We start from the raw sequence: 19,440 nt of genomic DNA on the forward strand, positions 1-19,440 counted from the left end.
TTGACCCATTGATGTTTCAGGTGGGCATTATTCAGTTTCCATGAGTGTGTAGGTTTTCTATAATTTTTGTTGTTGTTGAGGTCTAACTTTAAGGCATGGTGGTCTTAAACAGGAGGTTATTCCAATTTTTTTTGTATCTGATGAGATTTGTTTTGTGGCCAAGCATGTGGTCAATTTTTGAGAAGGTACCATGGGGTGCTGAGAAGAAGGTATATTCTTTTGTGTTAGGATGGAATATTCTGTAGATATCTATTAAGTCCATTTGAGTCATAACATCTGTTAGGTCCTTTATTTCTTTGTTAAGTTTCAGTCTGGTAGATCTGTCTTTTGGTAAGAGTGGTATATTAAAATCTCCCACTACTAATGTGTGGGGTTTGATGTGCGTTTTAAATTTTAGTAGTGTTTCTTTTATGAATGTGGGTGCTTTTGTATTTGGAGCATAAATGTTTAAAATCGAGACTTCATCTTGGTGGATTTTTCCTGTGATAAATATGTAATGTCCATCCTGATCTCTTTTGATTGATTTTAGTTTGAAGTCTATTTTATTAGATATTAGGGTAGCTACACCAGCTTGTTTCTTAGGTCCATTTGCTTGGAAAGCCTTTTCCCAGTCCTTTACTTGGAGGTAGTGTCTGTCTTTGAAGTTAAGGTGTGATTCTTGTATGCAGCAGATGGATGGGTCCTGTTTTCTTATCCATTCTGTTAGCCTGTGTCTTTTTATAAGTGAGTTGAGACCATTGATATTGATATTAATGACCAGTGATTGTTAATTCCTGTTATTTTTTGTGGTTGTATTGTGTTGTCCTTCTTTGGTGTATGTTGTTATGGGATTATCTACTGCTTGATTTTTCATGGATGTGTTTAGCTTCTTTGGGTTGGATTTTCCCTTCTAGTGCTTTCTGTAGGGCTGGTTTGTGGACAGGTATTAATTAAATTTGGTTTTATCCTGGTAAATTTTGTTTACTCCACCTATGGTGATTGAGAGTTTTGCTGGGTATAATAGTCTGGGTTGGCATCTGTGGTCTCTTAGTGTCTGCATAAGATTTGTCCATGACCTTCTAGCTTTCATAATCTCTATTGAGAAGTCTGGTGTTATTCTGATGGGTTTGCCTTTATATGTTACTTGGTCTTTTTCCTTTGTGGCTCCTAATATTTTTTTTCTTTGTTCTGTGTGTTTAGTGTTTTGATTATTATGTGTGCGAGGGGACTTTCTTTTTGGATCCAGCCTATTTGGTGTTCTGTAAGCTTCTTGTATCTTCATAGGTATTTCTTTCTTTAGGTTAGGAAAGTTTTCTTCTGTGATTTTGTTGAATATATTTTCTGTGCCTTTAAGTTGGTATTCTCCTTCTTCTATCCTTATGATTCTTAGGTTTGGTCTTTTCATGGTGTCCCAAATTTCTTGGATGTTTTGTGTTAAGACACTTTTTTGTCTTTAGTGTTTTCATTGACTGACGAATCTATTTTCTCTATCGTGTCTTCAGTGTCAGAGATTCTCTGTTCCATCTCTTGCAATCAGTTGGTTATGCTTGTTTCTGTAGTTCCTGTTCATTTAGTCAGGATTTCTATTTCCAGGATTCCCTCAGCATGTGCTTTCTTTATTGTCTCAAATTCATTTTTCAGATCTTAGAATGTTTCTTTCATCTGTTTAATTGATTTTTCTTGGCTTTCTTTGATTTCTTCCCATTTTTTGTACATTTTTTATTTCCTCTTTAATGGAGTTTTTATTTCCTCTTTAAGGGAATTTTTTATTTCCTCTTTAAGGGTCTCTATCATCTTGTTAAAGTCATTTTTACGATTGATTTCTTCTGTTTCTTCTGTCTTGGTATGTTCAGGTTTTGCAGGTGTAGAATCACTAGGTTCTGATGTTGCCATATAGGTCTTTATGTTGTTGCCTGTATTTTTGCACTGGCATCTACTCATCTCTTCCTCTGCTCGGTGCAGATGGTGTCTGTGTCTGAGAGTGCCTCTCTTGTTCTAATTTTTAGTCTTGGTTCAGTAGGAGTTCTTGGTTAAATTGGTGCTGTTGGGCTGTTTCTTCAGGAGCAGCTGATCTCAGTCGGTGAAGTATATACTTATGATTCTGGTGATCTGGTTTGGTGGCTGGGCAGCGCCTTCTTCTGTGTTCCCAGGTCACGTGCTGTTCATTCGTTGACTCCTCAGCTGATCTTGTTTCTTCAGACTTCAAACTGTAGGGATCTGAATCCTCTGCCGGATAGATTTCATCTGAGCAGGGTAGTCTCACCAACACATCCAAGTTGTTGGGTTTTGCAGGATCAGCAGCTGGGCCCTGGGTTGGCCTCAGATGGAGTGTTCAGATTCGTTCTGGTTCCATCTCACAAAGATAGCTTCTTCCCCGGATGTTGTGATTAAAGGCGTTCCTGTTCCAAGTTCCTGATTAAGAGCTTGTTTTCACTAGCTCTTCAGCAGTTAATAGCTCAGTTTCTGGTCTTTATTGCAACTGTGTTTCGGCTGCTGCCTGCTGTGCCTGCCTGCCTCCACACCGGGCTTGTCTACCTCTGTGGGCTGCTGCCAGACCTACCTGCCTCTACGGGCAGCCACCGGGCCTATTTGTCTCTGCCTGCCACCACCGGGCCTACCTGCCTCTGTGAGCCACCACCACTGGGCCTACCTGCCTCTGTGGGCTGCCGCCGGGCCTGTCTGTTTCTGCCTGCCGCTGCAGGGCCTACCTGCCTCTGCGGGCCACTGCTGCCGGGCCTACCTGCCTCTGCCAGCTGCTGCTGGGCCTGTCTCTGCCGGCTGCAGCCGGGTCTGTCTGTCTCTGCCAGCTGCCGCTGGGCCTACCTGCCTCTGCGGGCTGCCGCTGGACCTGTCTGTCTCTCTCATGAATTTTTAAGTAACCATTTAAAAACTATTTTACATTTTGTGTCTTTCAATGTCTAATTCTTTGATAAACATTTTATTAATGTATTCACTGATAGGTTTATGAAAACTCCAAGATAAATTTGATATTATTTTATTTTCTAGTATTCCATAGTTTATGACATAGACTTCCATTCAAGTTGCTGAGCTTATATATCAGGACTTTAGTCAACAAATTCTCCAAGGCAGCCATACCATTCTCTGTGTCATTGGAGGAATCTAAGGGAAACTCCCAAACAGAAAACCCAATCTGCGCCCCTGTCCATCTTACGGAAGGTGCTGTTTTGCAGACTTAGGATCCAAGGAATCTCTTAAATTCCCAAAAGTAAATAGTTTGAATTTTGTGTAAATATACGTGCAGTGCCTTTTAAGCTTTCTCCATGCACTGTAATAATGCAAACCAGTTTCAAACATACATACGGACTTTTTTAAAATTATCAGTACTCACTACTGTCAGATATCTTTTTTTATTGAAACAATTGCTGCAACAGAATTCTAACAAAATAACAAAAATGTTAGAGCATAGACCAGGCAACATAATGATAATCTTAAGACTCAGGAAGCTCAATATAAAAGGGTTCTAATGAAAATTTTAAATTACAATTAAATTCATCTTCTCACCTCAGAAATGGTAGACTTACCGCCTTGTGTTAACTTATAAAGAGTCTTACTCATCTAGAACTTTGTGCCACACACCACCCAGCTTAATTTGTCCATAATACTATCCCTTCATTATAATTAAGTTGGAGTTCTCAGAAAGATTTTCTTTTTTTTTCTTTTTTTTTCTATCAGCTTCCCCTTTATTTCTTTTATTATTATTATTATTATTATTATTATTATTATTATTATTATTATTATTTTACAACACCATTCAGTTCAACATAATAGCCACAGAACCCCTGTTCTCCCCCTCTCGCCCACCCCTCCCCCCAGCCCACCCCCCATTCCCACCTCCTCCAGATCAAGGTCTCCCCCGAGGACCGGGGTTGACCTGGTAGACTCAGTCCAGGCAGGTCCATTCCCCCCTCCCAGACCGAGCCAAGTGTCCCTGCATAAGTCTCAGGATTCAAACAGCCAACTCATGCAACGAGCCCAGGACCTGGCACCAATGCACAGCTGCCTCCCAAACAGATCAAGCCAAATGACTGTCTCACCCGTTCAGGGGGCCTGATCCAGTTGGGAGCCCCTCAGCCTTTGGTTCATAGATCCTGTGCTTCCATTCATTTGGTTATTTGTCCCGGTGCTTCATCCAACCTTGGCTTCAACAATTCTCGCTCATATAAACCCTCTTCTTACTCACTAATTAGACTCCCAGTGCTCCACCAGGGGCCCAGCCGTGGATGTCTGCCTTCAGATTCCTCAGTCCTTGGATGGGGTTTATGGCACCACTATCTGGGTGTCTGGCCATCCCATCACCAGAGTAGGTCAGTTCCTGCCGTCTCGCGACCATTGCCAGCAGTCTTTTGAGGGGGTATCTTTGTGGATCTCCGTGGGCCTCCCTAGCTCTCTGCTTCCTCCCCTTCTCACCTTCTCATGTGGTCTTCATTTACCATGGTCTCCTATTCCTTGTTCTCCCTCTCTTTTCTTGATCCAGCTAGGATCTCCCACTCTTTCCCTCGACTGTCGCCCTTCATTGTTCCCACTCATGACCAGGCTATTCATGTAGATCTCGTCCATTTCTCCGTGTCTTTTTTTGGGGTCCCGTTTTCCAGGTAGCCTCACTGGTGATGTGAGTAGCAGTCTAGTCATCCTTGTTCCACATCTAGCATCTTCCTATGAGTGAGTACATACCATATTTGTCTTTCTGAGTCTGGGTTACCTCACTCAGGATGATTTTTTCTAGATCCATCCATTTGCCTGCAAACCGTGTGATGTCATTGTTTTTCTCTGCTGAGTAGTATTCCATTGTGTATATGTGCCACAATTTATTTATCCATTCTTCAGTTGAAGGGCATCTAGGTTGTTTCCAGGTTTTGGCTATTACAAACAATGCTGATATGAACATAGCTGAGCAAGTGCTCTTGTGGTATGATTGAGCATTTCTTGGGTATATGCCCAGGAGTGGTATAGCTGGATCTTGGGGGAGATTGATTCCCAATTTTCTAAGAAAGCGCCATATTGATTTCCAAAGTGGTTGTACAAGCTTGCATTCCCACCAGCAGTGGAGGAGAGTTCCCCTAGTTCCACATCCTCTCCAGCATAAAGTGTCTTCAGTGTTTTTTGATCTTAGCCACTCTGACAGGCGTAAGGTGGTATCTCAGAGTTGTTTTGATTTGCATTTCCCTGATGATTAGGGAAGTTGAGCAATTCCTTAAATGTCTTTCAGCCATTTGGGATTCCTCTGTTGAGAATTCTCTGTTTAGTTCTAAAGCCCATTTCTCAATTGTACTGTTGGTCCTTTTGATGTCTAATTTCTTGAGTTCCTTATATATTCTGGATATCAGTCCTCTGTCAGATGTGGGGTTGGTGAAGATCTTTTCCCATTCTGTAGGCTGTCGCTTTGCCTTGTTGACCGTATCCTTTGCTCTACAAAAGCTTCTCAGTTTCAAGAGGTCCCATTGATTGATTGTTTGTCTCAGTGTCTGCGCTACTGGTGTTATATTTAGGAAGTGATCTCCTATGCCAATGCGTTCAAGACTATTTCCTACTTTCTCTTCTAGCAGGTTCAGAGTAGCTGGATTTATGTTGAGGTCTTTGATCCACTTGGACTTAAGTTTTGTGCACGGTGACAGATATGGATCTATTTGCAGCCTTCTACATGCTGATATCCAGTTATGCCAGCACCATTTGTTGAAGATGCTTTCTTTTTTCCATTGTACACTTTTGGCTTCTTTGTCAAAAATTATATGTCCATAGGTGTGTGGGTTAATGTCAGGGTCTTCAATTCGATTCCATTGGTCCACATGTCAGTTTTTATGCCAATACCAGGCTGTTTTTATTACTGTAGCTCTATAGTAGAGCTTGAAGTCGGGGATTGTGATGCCTCCAGAAGTTGTTTTATTGTACAGGTTTCTTTTAGCTATCCTGGGTTTTTTGTTTTTCCATATGAAGTTGAGTATTGTTCTTTCCAGATCTGTGAAGAATTGTGTTGGTATTTTGATGGGGATTGCATTGAACCTGTAAATTGCTTTTGGTAAGATTGCCATTTTTACTATGTTAACCCTGCCTATCCATGAGCATGGGAGATCTTTCCATTTTCTGAGATCTTCTTCAATTTCTTTTTTCAGGGACTTAAAGTTCTTGTCATATAGGTCCTTCACTTGCTTGGTTAGTGTTACCCCAAGGTATTTTATGTCATTTTTGGCTATTGTAAAGGGTGATGTATCTCTAATTGCCTTCTCAGCTTCTTTGTCCATTGTATATAGGAGGGCTACTGATTTTTTTGAGTTGATCTTGTATCCTGCTATGTTGCTGAAGGTGTTTATAAGCTTTATCAATTCCTGGGTGGAATCTTTGGGGTCACTCAAGTATACTATCATGTCGTCTGCAAATAGGGAAAGCTTGACTTCTTCCTTTCCAATTTGAATCCCCTTAATCTCCTTATGTTGTCTTATTGCTCTGGCTAGAACTTCAAGTACTATATTGAATAAGTATGGGGAGAGTGGACAGCCTTGTCTCGTTCCTGATTTTAGTGGAATTGCTTTGAGTTTCTCTCCATTTAATTTGATGTTGGCTGTTGGTTTGCTATATATTGCCTTTATTATGTTTAGGTATGTTCCCTGTATTCCTGATCGCTCCAAGACTTTTATCATGAAGGGGTGTTGGATTTTGTCAAATGCCTTTTCTGCATCTAGTGAGATGATCATGTGGTTTTTTTCTTTGAGTTTGTTTATATGGTGTATTACATTGATGGACTTTCATATGTTGAACCACCCTTGCATCCCTGGGATGAAGCCTACTTGATTATGGTGGATAATTGTTCTGATGTGTTCTTGGAGTCTGTTTGCCAGTATTTTATTGAGTATTTTTGCATCAATGTTCATGAGGGAGATCGGTCTGTAGTTCTCTTTCTTTGTTGCATCCTTGTTTGGTTTAGGAATCAGGGTAATTGTAGCCTCATAGAAGGAGTTTGGTAATGTTCCTTCTGTTTCTATTATGTGGAACAATTTAGAGAGTATTGGTATTAACTCTTCTTTGAAGATCTGGTAGAATTCTGCGCTGAAACCATCTGGTCCTGGGCTTTTTTTGGTTGGGAGACCTTTAATGACTGTTTCTATTTCCTTAGGGGTTATTGGACTATTTAAATAGTTTATCTGGTCTTGATTAAACTTAGGTATGTGGTATCTATCCAGAAAAATGTCCATTTCTTTTAGGTTTTCCAGTTTTGTGGAGTAGAGGTTTTTGAAATATGACCTTATAATTCTCTGGATTTCCTCAATGTCTGTTGTTATGTCCCCCTTTTCATTTCTGATTTTGTTGATTTGGATTCTCTCTCTCTGTCTTTTGGTTAGTTTGGATAAGGGCTTGTCTATCTTGTTGATTTTCTCAAAGAACCAACTCTTTGTTTCATTAATTTTTTTGTATTATTCTCTTAGTTTCTAATTTATTAATTTCACCTCTCACTTTGATAATTTCCTGGCGTCTATTCTTCCTGGGAGACTTTGCTTCTTCTTGTTCTAGAGCTTTCAGATGTGCTGTTAATTCACTAGTGTGCGATTTCTCCAACTTCTTTATGTGGGCATTTAGTGCTATGAATTTCCCTCTTAACACTGCTTTCATAGTGTCCCATAAGTTTGGGTATGTGGTGTCTTCATTTTCATTGATCTCTAGGAAGTCTTTAATTTCTTTCTTTATTTCTTCCTTAACCCATTGGTGATTCAGTTGAGCATTATTCAGTTTCCATGAGGTTGTAGGTTTTCTGTAGTTTTTGTTGTTGTTGAAATCTAGCTTTAAACCATGGTGATCTGATAGAACACAGGAGGTTATTCTGATTGTTTTGTATCTGTTGAGATTTGCTTTGTGGCCAAGTATGTGGTCGATTTTAGAGAAAGTTCCATGGGGTGCTGAGAAGAAAGTATATTCTTTCTTGTTAGGATGGAATGTTCTGTAGATATCTATTAGGTCCAATTGGGTCATGACATCGGTTAAGTCCTTTATTTCTCTGTTAAGTTTCGATTTGGGAGATCTGTCCAGTGGTGAAAGTGGGGTGTTGAGATCTCCCACTATTAATGTGTGGGGTTTTATATGTGGTTTAAGCTTTAGTAATGTTTCTTTTACATATGTGGGTGCCCTTGTGTTTGGGGCATATATGTTCAGAATTGAAACTTCATCTTGGTGGATCTTTCCTGTGACGAGGATGTAATGTCCTTCTTGATCTCTTTTGATTGATTTTAGTTTGAAGTCTATTTTGTTGGATATCAGGATGGCTACCCCTGCTTGTTTCTTAAGACCATTTGATTGAAAAGTCTTTTCCCAGCCTTTTATTCTTAGGTAGTGTCTATCTTTGAATTTGAGATGTGTTTCTTGTATGCAGCAGAAAGATGGGTCCTGCTTTCGTATCCATTCTGTAAGTCTATGTCTTTTTATAGGTGAATTAAGTCCGTTGATATTAAGGGATATTAATGACCAGTGATTCTTCATCCCTGTTATTTTTGGTGGTAGTGTGTGTGTACTTCTCTTCTTTGGGGTTTACTGTTGTGGCTTTATCTATTGCCTGTGTTTTCAAGTGTGTATCTGACTTCCCTCGGTTGGAATTTTCCTTCTAGTGCTTTCTGTAGGGCTGGGTTTGTGGATAGGTATTGTTTAAATCTGGCTTTGTCTTCGAATGTCTTGTTCCTTCCGTCTATGATGATTGAAAGTTTTGCTGGGTATATTAGTCTGGGCTGACATCCATGGTCTCTTAGTGTCTGCATTACATCTGTCCAGGTCCTTCTGGCTTTCAAAGTCTCCATTGAGAAATCGGGTGTTATTCTGATGGGTTTACCTTTATAGGTCACTTGGCCTTTTTCCTTGGCTGCTCTTAATATTCTTTCTTTATTCTGTACATTTAGTTGTTTAATTATTATGTGTCGAGGGGACTTTTTTGGGGGGTCTAGTCTGTTTGGTGTTCTATAGGCTTCTTGTATCTTCATAGGCATTTCCTTCTTTAAGTTGGGAAAGTTTTCTTCTATAATTTTGTTGAATATATTTTCTGTGCCTTTGAGTTGGTATTCTTCACCTTCTTCTATCCCTATAATTCGTAGGTTTGGTCTTTTTATGGTGTCCCAGATTTCTTGGACATTTTGGTTCATGACTTTGTTGGCTTTAGTGTTTCCTTCGACTGATGGAACTATTTCTTCTACTGTATCTTCAATGCCAGAAATCCTCTCTTCCATCTCTTGCATTCTGTTGGTTATACTTGCATCCGAAGTTCCTGATCTTTTACTCAGGTTTTCTATTTCCAGCATTCCCTCTGTTTGTGTCTTTTTTATTTTTTCAATTTCCCTTTTCAGTTCTTGGACTGTTTCCTTTGTTTGTTTCATTGCTTTTTCATGATTTTCTTTCAGTGCTTTATTGTTTTCTTCCAGGACTTTAATGTTTTCTTCCAGGACTTTATTGTTTTCTTGGAGGGCTTTATTGTTTTCTTCTAATTTGTTTGCCCTTTCCTCTAGTTGTTTACAGCGTTCTTCCAATTTTTTTGTCTTTTCCTCTACACAAGCCTCTACCTTCTTCATGAAGTTACTCATAAGGCTACTTTCTTCTGCTTCTTCCAATTTTTGGTGTTCAGGTCTAGATGTTGGAGGCGAGCTAGGTTCTGGTGAGTACCCGGGTCCAGCCCGGACCCCATCCCTGGGCACCAGCCACTCCGGGGAGGCCTGCACAGCTTGGCGCTGGGTTCTGGCCACCGGGCAGCTCCCCTTCTAGCCCCACCGGGAGGGATCCCCTTTTCCAAGCCCCCCGACAGCCCCTGCAGTCTCCGCGCCCTGCCCCCACGCCCATCTGCCGGAGACCCCAGCCACTTCCTGAGACTTAGAGACCGGTTCCCTGCTCCCAGCCTGCCCCCGACTTCCCTTCTGGACCAGAGGTGAGTGCCTGGGTCCAGCCCGGACCCCATCCCTGGGCACCAGCCACTCCGGGAGGGATCCCCCTTTCCAGCCCTCCCCCAAGCCCCTGCAATCTCCGCGCCCTGCTCCCACGCCCATCTGCCCAAGACCCCAGCCACTTCCTGAGACTTAGAGACCGGCCCCCAGCTCCCAGCCTGTCCCCGACTGCCATTCTGGACCAGAGCTTGCCCCTGACTTCCCTTCTGGACCAAAGAGTTGGACAAGAGAACTCCCTTTTGGACAAGAGAGAGAGTCTTCCTGAGTCTGTCAGCTCTTTGTGAAACAAGTACACTGATAAGACCAAGAAGGAACCACAAGGAGATGGGCAGATGTCAAGGCAGAAGTACATACAGCAAAATGAAGAGCAATACAGCATCACAAGATTTTCAACTACAGTTTGATTAACATATCTTAATGTGAAAAACTGGAATAAGTCATTGTGAGTCTGAAGTAAATATTTTAAACACTAGTTTTCAGCTTTTCTTCCTAAGGACCTCTGTTTATATAAGTAATAATTGCTATGTATAAGATATATGTTTTACTATTACTTTATATTAGTTTTCTCAAAGGTTATTAATGGAATTTTAATTATCACAGGTACTAATTTTCCTCTTATTTTCATTTATTTATTTTATTTACTTTCAGAATGTGAAATACCTGATCTCCATTCTTTTTTTTTTTTTTTTTCTGAAACAGGGTTTCTCTGTTTTGTTGCCTTTACTGGAACATGCTCTGTAGACCTGGCTGGCCTCCAACACCTGAGTGCTGGAATTAAAGGTGTGTGGTACCACTGCCCAGCTTCTGATCTCCATTCTTAAAACATGTCCTTGCTATCTTCCCTCCCTTCCCTTCTCCGTTCTTTTACTTTTGTAAATGGATAGTTTGAAGAGCTAGAGTCTAATGTAGCAATAGTCACATCTGCAAACATCTGCATACTAGCTATTGACCCAGAGCAAACTGTTTGGCCTTTCTAATGTGTGTGATGCCAAATTGTACATTTTGAGCATAACTACATTAGAATTCACTGTCACCTGCAAAAAAGAAAAGAAAATGATATGGGGAAGATGTTCCTCAGGGCATAGAATCATGAGTTTTGTTGAATTTCTGACCACTTTTGAGACATTCTCATATCAAGGATATGACTCTAGGTGGAAAGTCTCGATTCATCTCCACAAATCAGCTGACAGACACAGACAAGTCTATGCCTGACCTCTCTGCTGGATGCCATAGATGATCTTTTACAACGTCTTCCAGCATTGTAAACTCACAATACCCGTGAAATTACTGTTTCTTCACTTATTATTCCGGATAATTGAAATTCATTTGGATTCTTTTTTGGCCTGAATGTTCAGTCAGTTGCTGAATCTGACAATTCCTGTCTTCCTAATTCTAATATGACAACATCTATATTCATACTTATCAAATTATGACTCAAAATCATTTTACTGGCAGTAATGCAATAGCTTCTGGAATTTCTTCCATCAGGTTCTTTCATTCTTGAATTTACCCTCCTAATGCCTACCACAAATAAGACTCTACTTAAGTCATTATTAAACAAAGCCCCTCCTCTTCTGCCCCCACCACCAAGATAGCCTTAGTGGCTTTATTTGCTTCACATATTTTCTCTCTGTGCTGTGGCCTCAAACTGCTTTCTCCACTTCACTTTTCTATTTAATCACTCCATGAATAGGCAACAAGAGACAACTGATAGTATACTATACACTAGAGCATCTTCCATCTCTGTTTATGTTTCAGACAGACATTGATGACAGAGTTGTCAGTATTGAACAAAAAACAATAAGATCAGATAAAGGAGGAGAGAATTGTGTATTTCATATGGGTAAGTGGGAAGACTTCTCTATAGCAGAAATTTGAGCTGAGAGGAGATCTGAATCAGAAGGAGCTGACTATGAAAAGGCTGGCCTGATGTCAGAGAACAGGAGATGTGGACCAGCTACAGCACATGTTGCATACTCAAGCAGAAACACTACGTCTGTCTTTGATTTCAACATTTTTTAACTTTATCATTACTGATTATGATGATTATACCACTGACAATTTTTTTCACCTTGAGATCACTATTAAAACTTTTCCTTACATATTGACTCAAATGCAGTTCTCATGTTTTCTTTCCCTCACTATCATGTGGGGTGAACATCTTCTTTGGACTTTGACTGTATTCTGTTACTATACATGACTATATTCTATTACTAAGGTATCATTTGTATTATTAGTACATGTACTCATAAACTATATGTTTCCTGAGGACAAGACAGACAATTCAGAATTGCTAAGAGAGGGAAAATTAGTCTTCTCTAGAGATGAGCCTCCTAAATGGTTTATCCAATCCCAACTGGTCAGCCCTAAAATAAATTGCACTCTATATTAAGTGGACTAAGAAGTTTCATTTTTATATTGATTCATATATATGAGTAACAATAATAATTAGAGAATAAAAGACTGAATTTGAAAAGAAAGGTGTAGGACAGGGCAGATGTTGGAGCGGGGAGAGAGAGAGAAGGGAAATGATAGGATTATATTTTAATTAAAAATTAAATTATTCAGAAAGACAAGCAAACATAATTTCTTTTCCTACAGCATGTGGTGCAATATCTTGAACACAAAAGTTGCATATAAATATTTGTGGAACTTAGGAGAATATACGCATTTGTGTATAACCATGCACTGTAATTTATTGAAGTTTAGTGCACAGAGACAGTCAGCTTCTAGTAGAATATGTTCACTTTGTTCAACAAATACACACCACTCTTTGTATTCTGGTCACTACATTATACCCTGCAGTACCACTTTCTGATACCAGTCTTCTGTTTTTCTCTCATCCAGGCATATTGATCTAGTTTCACTTTTTAAAGATATTTTGTAGAGCTATGTATTTTATTTTATGTATATAAGCGTTTTGCTCACATGTATGTTTGTGTACCACATGCATTACTTTACCAATGCCAGTGGAGGGAAGAAGAAGGCTTCTGATCTCCTAGAACTGGAGTTACCGATGGCTGTGAGCCACCATAAGGTGCTGGGAACTGAATCCAGGTCATCTGCAAAGGCAATACGTACTCTTAACTTTTTGGCCATCTCTTCACCCCCAGTTACTTTCATTTTTATTAATTGTTCATACTGTTTTTTCAGTATTTGCCATTGCACATGCCATAGAATTGTTCTGGATTTACCTTTTACACTCAACTACCAACTCCACCCTCTCTGTTGTTTCCAAGGGTAAATCTTCCTGCTATTTCTTATGGCAGCCTAAACATCAGATCTTTCAGGAATCCCATCTTCCCTTATATTTCTGCCAAAATAAAAATGAGATCTAGTTCTTGTGTGTCTCCAGCTTCATACTTATACCTATCATAGAATAGACATACTATGATATTATGTTTGTGTTGATTATGTAGCTTAATGTGCTACATAATTCTGAATAATGTTGCATTTTCTATGTTCCTAGGGATATCTTAGATCTTGGCTTGTAATCATCATTCAATAAGCATCAATGAAAGAATAAATGAATTGAACTAGTGTAATTCAGACAAGAGCATCTTTTCTTATGTAATGTATCTCTGGTATCTAAAAAATTGCTTGGGGTTCTGACTGATGCTCAATTAATTTTGTTTTTAGATATGTAGTATTTGGAACTCGGGGAATGTTCATTTAAGAGACTACATTTATCTTTACAAAAGGTCATTACATTAAAGTTATTGTTTATATTAATAAAATATATCTGTGACATACACAACTGGTAGGGAAGAGAGAACATTGATTGAGATTGGAAGAATATAAGCAAACTGGGGGAGAGATTACTCAAGATGAATTATATACAAATAATGTTGTTAAAGAACAATATACACTTAAAGATGAGCATCAGCATCCCATGCTCTCAGTTTTTGCATCTGGTGATTTGTTCTAATGAAAATTAAAGAGGTAGGAAAATGTCGAGTACCATTTGGGACAATTTTCAAATTGCAAGGCATATAGAAACCATCATTTTAAAGGCATTATACTCAATCTAGTACTTTCAATGTGTGTCTCGTCAATTGGCTTTTATCCACATAAATTATCCAGCAATTCTTTTATCCATATAAGTAATTTTTCACTTTTGGAGTTTCTATAAGCATCATTTAACGTTTGAGTCCAAATAATAATTTATACTTATTGTAAAATTCTTTGTGCCTGTCAGCTCTTATCTCTTTTATATCACTATCCCCTTCCCCTCCTCCTTACCAGTGCTTTTCCCAGATTCATGATTTTGATTTTATTTTGTGGACCATTGAGTTAAACCAGAGCCATCTGTATGACCATTGGATTGGAAATGCACACTGGAACTTGATTGGGTCACAGGTGGATACATAACTGAAGTCTGTAACTATTTCTTTTTCAGGACCTCCCTGTGACAAACAGTATTCTGGTACAGATGTAATTAAGTACATACTTTTAAGAAACAGTCAAATTTAGTTCTGTAAATCATCTTTGGAAAACTGTGCTCAGTGCTTTGTGATGACCAAAACAAATCTCATTCCCATTACAAGGGGCTATGGGATGGATTACATTACTAGTGATTGGCAATAAAATAGTAAGTGCACGTTAACAGAATTATTCTTTTATAAGACTATTTAGAAGTCAACTTGACGAAAGTTAAGTGGTAAATAATATCATGAATATGTTTGTATTCCATGTGTTAGTAGGGGTAATCACTACTAACAGAAAAGAAAGACCCAGTGTGGCTACAGGAGTCAGCAACATGGGAGCTTTTTTAGGTGAGCTCTGGGTGTCACCATGGGGATAAGGATGGCACCTCTGGGTCAGCACCTTAGTTGAACAGTATATTCCTCTTGGGAACATGTCTTAGCTTCTGAGGAAATTTGACTCCAATGTTCTTAAGTCCATTTAATATCTTTCTCTGTGGTAAATAGTTCCTACTTTGACAATAACTCATCCTTCTTCCTCAAGCTCCAGCTACCTCCAGGGCCATCCATCTGGTACTCAAGCAGCATAATTTCCTTCCAACTCAGATCTTATGGCTAAGGATGGCTAACCCCCTCTGTCATCCTGGATAAGAATACTGATTGAATCTATTTTTCATACAAGCAATAGCTGCTACATAAGTTTTATATCACACTTTGAGGATTATTTAACACTGCCTTATCTACCCAAGTAAGTTCTGTAATTGTTTTAGGAAAAAAGGAGGGGGTTAATCACATCTCTAAGTGCACAGAAAAACAGCACCTACATGTTATGAATTTTGCGAAAATATGTTAAACCATGACACTACAATTTATAGAAATAATGTTTAGCACCAAAACACTAAGTTCTAAGCAGTAGTTGGAAAATAACAAGAACAACCACAAAAATTCACAATAGAACAAATACACAAAAAAGGGATAATTACAATACTCTCCAGTATTTTATATGAAAATAATTTTTGATAAGTATCTAGCATAATATTGTGAATACTTATGTAAGTCAATAAATGTAGCTATATTTAGTATTATAGTCTTTTAAATAAATATTGATGACAGAAATTCTAAGCAAATGACTAGTGGGACCTTTATGTGTACTGTTCTTTGGGGTTAGGGTATGCAAAAGTAGCACAATCATTCACACAGTCATGCTGAGAACAGATGGAATACACAGCTCATGTGCCAGTATAGCTTTTAGTCAGTTGGATACCTTTTACTCTCATGTCTCAAAGTTAACTAAATAGCTTTGAAATATGTTGTTTTCCTAGGATGTGGAATCAAGGAGTTCTGTGCAAAGAAGCAACAGCAGTGAAATCTGATAAGAATAAAGACAGGGATTTACATTGAATGACATCCAAGAAGCAGCAACTAATGATGTCTGCCCCAGTAAAGTGAGCTACATGACTAGGAATGAGCCTGTACACAACTTTGGAGGCAGAAGACCTTCTATGGAGGCACAGAAAGAAACAAACGAAGATGATCCCAGGATGTATGATCGGGCTTAGGGATGTTGCTCCACACCTTAGAAAAGATCATCTAACAAAAACTGCTAAAGCACAGGATCCACAAGGATCTGACTTTCGGTAATTCGGTTGGGTCAGAAGCAAACACAGACTATTCAGAAAGGAAGGCAGTATATAAATAAACATAAAAATAGCAAATGAAGCAAAACCATGTACATTTATTAATAGCTATTTAAAGAGTGTTGCCTCTTTTTATTCCAGATGGGAAATTCAGCTTCAGTCTTAAGTTCAAGTCCTATCTCTGTCATTGACATTCATATTTCCTTGCCCAGGTTTTGTAGTGGGGATTGAATGAAGGGCCTTGTACATGGTATAATAAGCAAACACTGTATTCCTAGGATACATTCTTCATTCTGTCTCTCAGTTTTTAAAGTAGAAACAAAGAATAGCCAACTCACTTCGGAGTTGTAAAGATATAATGAAGAAATACACACACATACCATAAACATACATGGACCCAACACACAGGAATAGTAATGACCACTATTATGTAAATGAAATAAACCTGAAATACAGAGATTTATAACTGGTCAGCGTGCAAGCAATAAGACACTGTGGAGTGCTCAGTTTTAAGTGGGACATCTATAGCACACTCCCTCCACCCCAGGGCTCAGCGATGATCTCATAGCAGAATAGCATACAGAAAGAATATTAGAGACAGTGCTAGAAAAAAAATTGCCAGATGTTACAAGGCTGGTGCAAGACATGGACTCACAGGAGCAGAAAACATGCACGGTATCACATGGGTGATGGAGGGTCTTGCAAAGTTCCATACCTATTGGAAATGTTATTGACAATTGATGGCTGCTAGGGAAGGAAGAATGGCAGCCTGCTTCAGGGATATGCTTCCTGACAGGCTGTCTATCCTTCAGTGAATGGCCCTATGCACATACTGGCAACACTAAGTGGACTTAGTGGCCTTGGAAAGAGTACATAAAGTTGGGAGAGGAAGTACCTCAGGAATGGAGTGGTACATGATGGTGGATTTGACAAAAGTACATTACATGCTGTATGAAATTCTGGAACACTGAATTTTAAAGGAAGGAGAAAATAACAAATGCTGATTAAAAGTAAAAAACAGAAGATAGATGGTTCAGCAATTAAGAGCACTTGCTCTTATGGAGCATGCAGGTTCAATTCCCAAGCTGCACACTGTAGCTCACAACTGTCTATACCTCTAGTTCCAGGGAATCTGATGCTTTTGCTGTCCTCTGTTCTCTCAGGTCACCAGGCATGCATGTGGTACACATATATAAAATAAATAAATTTACAAAAAGTAAAAGGTGAAAGTACAAACAAACAAAACACAGAGAATGGAAAAGAAAGTCACAGCATGACAGGGAAGTTTCATTCCCAGAACAAAGCCAAAGTTCAGCTCTCTAGGACTAGTCAGGACTTATTTCTAATGACTTAATCTATAAGCTCCTGAGTAACCAATGCTAACATGAGACTACTAAATTGAGATAATGTTTGGATTGTAGAAGACTCTCCTTGCCTGTAAGTTCAGAAAAGGTATAGGACAAAGAACAAACAACCAGAAAATCTATCACATTGAGTTTTGTCCCCCAGAAGATTGTTTACAGTTACAGGGAATGGAAGTTGCAATGAATTTACAATTTCATTAGGTTTTTCAGGAGAGCTGAGAGATGCACATAATACACTCATAATATGACAAATTTTAACAGTTCCAGGAATGTGTCAACTTTAGCTGTTATATAAAACAAGGTAACTGAACTTAGTGACATCAATTTTTTATGTACTTATTTTTAACCACCAAATGGTTTTATTCTGTATTATTTTCAAGGTTTGGCTCCCCATAGGCATTCGATTCATATGTTACAGCATGCTTTTGTGGAGAGAAATTATACATACACAGGAATCTGACTCCATCAGTGTAACACAGAAATGAAAAGCAGCATGTTATCACCCATAGAATCTGTACTTTTAAGTGAAAAGCTTAATATTGTTCAGAAATTAGAGAGCCTCTCACAGAAGGACAGAAGTAAATGCTATGTGCACATGAAATTCCCAGTGTGCCTCAGGGCTTCAGGGTCAATCCTGGGGAAGCAAGGTCTCTCTGTTGTCACTTTCAGTAGCATTTACACACTGTGTAAGCCTAACCTTTGAAGATTTATGTGTTTGATAAAAATGAGAAAATAGACTTGAGAGTACACGTTCTATTTTTACTTCATGAGAATAGAGCAGACATGTATTAAAGAGTTATTCACCTCTATGCTTTAGAATTTCTAAATACTGGCCTCCATTTACTCTCCTTCACTTGACTCTAAAGGGTTTCTGCTGAAGTAATGTGTATTTGGCTTTGATATTATTAGCAAATGCAAAGTCATACACTTTTTCACTTGTCCTAGATATTTTGGACAGCTCCCAACCAAATAGAAAAGGTGATAATACATGAACAAAGTAAGCTAAGGTGAGGACCATAGAAAGCCAGCTGTTCCACAGCAGGAGGTCAGAACCCTGTCTTCCAGTGGAAGACAAACCTTGGAAATGGCATAATCTTTGGACTTTCAGCTGCCAAAGATGAAGTTGTTTCTTTCCTCCATTTGAAAGGCAGGTCACTAAATTCTGTGATCTTTCCTATGGAACACCTTACAAGATCAAGACTTCCAAGAATAGACATTATATCTCTCCACCAATGGATGACTTTTGTCTCCTAGAGGAACACATCTTCCGTGAAGCAATTATCATCACTGATATTATAGAGTGGGAAATGTTGCAGGTTGACTAAGGCAGACATTGAGAGCCACTGACTGTCTCCAGACTGACTGGAAACCCTAATTCTAATATCAGGAGTAATTTAGATTATGAGAAATGTCAAGAAGTTCAGCCTCTGCCTCAGAGAAGATATTCCAGAAGTACCTTTCCTGCGCAGCACTTCTGACCATCACAAAATGTACTCCTTGCCAAGAGAGTAGTTTCAGGAACAAAATCCTCCTCCCATCATTTACACTGTATTTGCTCATCTGAAACAGGACGCTAGTTTGCCAGGAACACCTTCAGTTGCATGTGACTTGATCATCTGGTCATTGGAAACCACTCCATACCATCTATCCAAGTCTAGGAGGGAATCTATTTCCCTTCATCCAAGATGGCCTCTAGAATGAAGGCAGCGTCCTGTTATAAAAAGCACAGAGCCATCTGAAAGGCTTTTGTCATTTTTTTTATTCCCTTTGTAATTTAATCTATCTAGTGGTCTCTTTCTCCATAACAAAAGAAGTATTAGTCAAAAAGTCTCTTTTTTGGTCTTCTGTTCATTGACATCCTAGACCATTCTGCATTCTCGGATATCCACTCTGTGTGTTATCAGAGATATTGATAACCCCTTGCAAATGAAAATTTAGTTTTTCCTAAGGAAGTCTAACTGGAGAAACAAACTATAAGGGCTCTTTGCATATGTATTATGGATTCCAGTTTAGTGGGGTTTTTTGTTGTTGTTGTTGTTGTTGTTGTTGTTGTTGTTTTTTAAATGGGGCTTTTCTGGTTTTTTTTTTTTTGTGTGCCTTCTCTTGGGCTCTTTTT

The 19,440-nt window shown here is 39.0% G+C and overlaps 1 long non-coding RNA gene across 1 annotated transcript in view; it reads left to right on the forward strand.

Annotated features, from left to right (window-relative positions):
* LOC143269110 (uncharacterized) overlaps positions 1-16,048 on the forward strand; it is a 29,508-nt gene extending 13,460 nt beyond the window's left edge. Inside the window, exon 2 of the long non-coding RNA XR_013045470.1 lies at positions 15,646-16,048. This is a non-coding gene — a long non-coding RNA (uncharacterized LOC143269110). The remainder of the gene's footprint in view (positions 1-15,645) is intronic.
* The last annotated feature ends 3,392 nt before the right edge of the window (positions 16,049-19,440 follow it).

Source organism: Peromyscus maniculatus, chromosome 17 (genome assembly GCF_049852395.1).
Source record: "Peromyscus maniculatus bairdii isolate BWxNUB_F1_BW_parent chromosome 17, HU_Pman_BW_mat_3.1, whole genome shotgun sequence".
In the NCBI taxonomy this organism is placed as follows: Eukaryota; Metazoa; Chordata; class Mammalia; order Rodentia; family Cricetidae; genus Peromyscus; species Peromyscus maniculatus.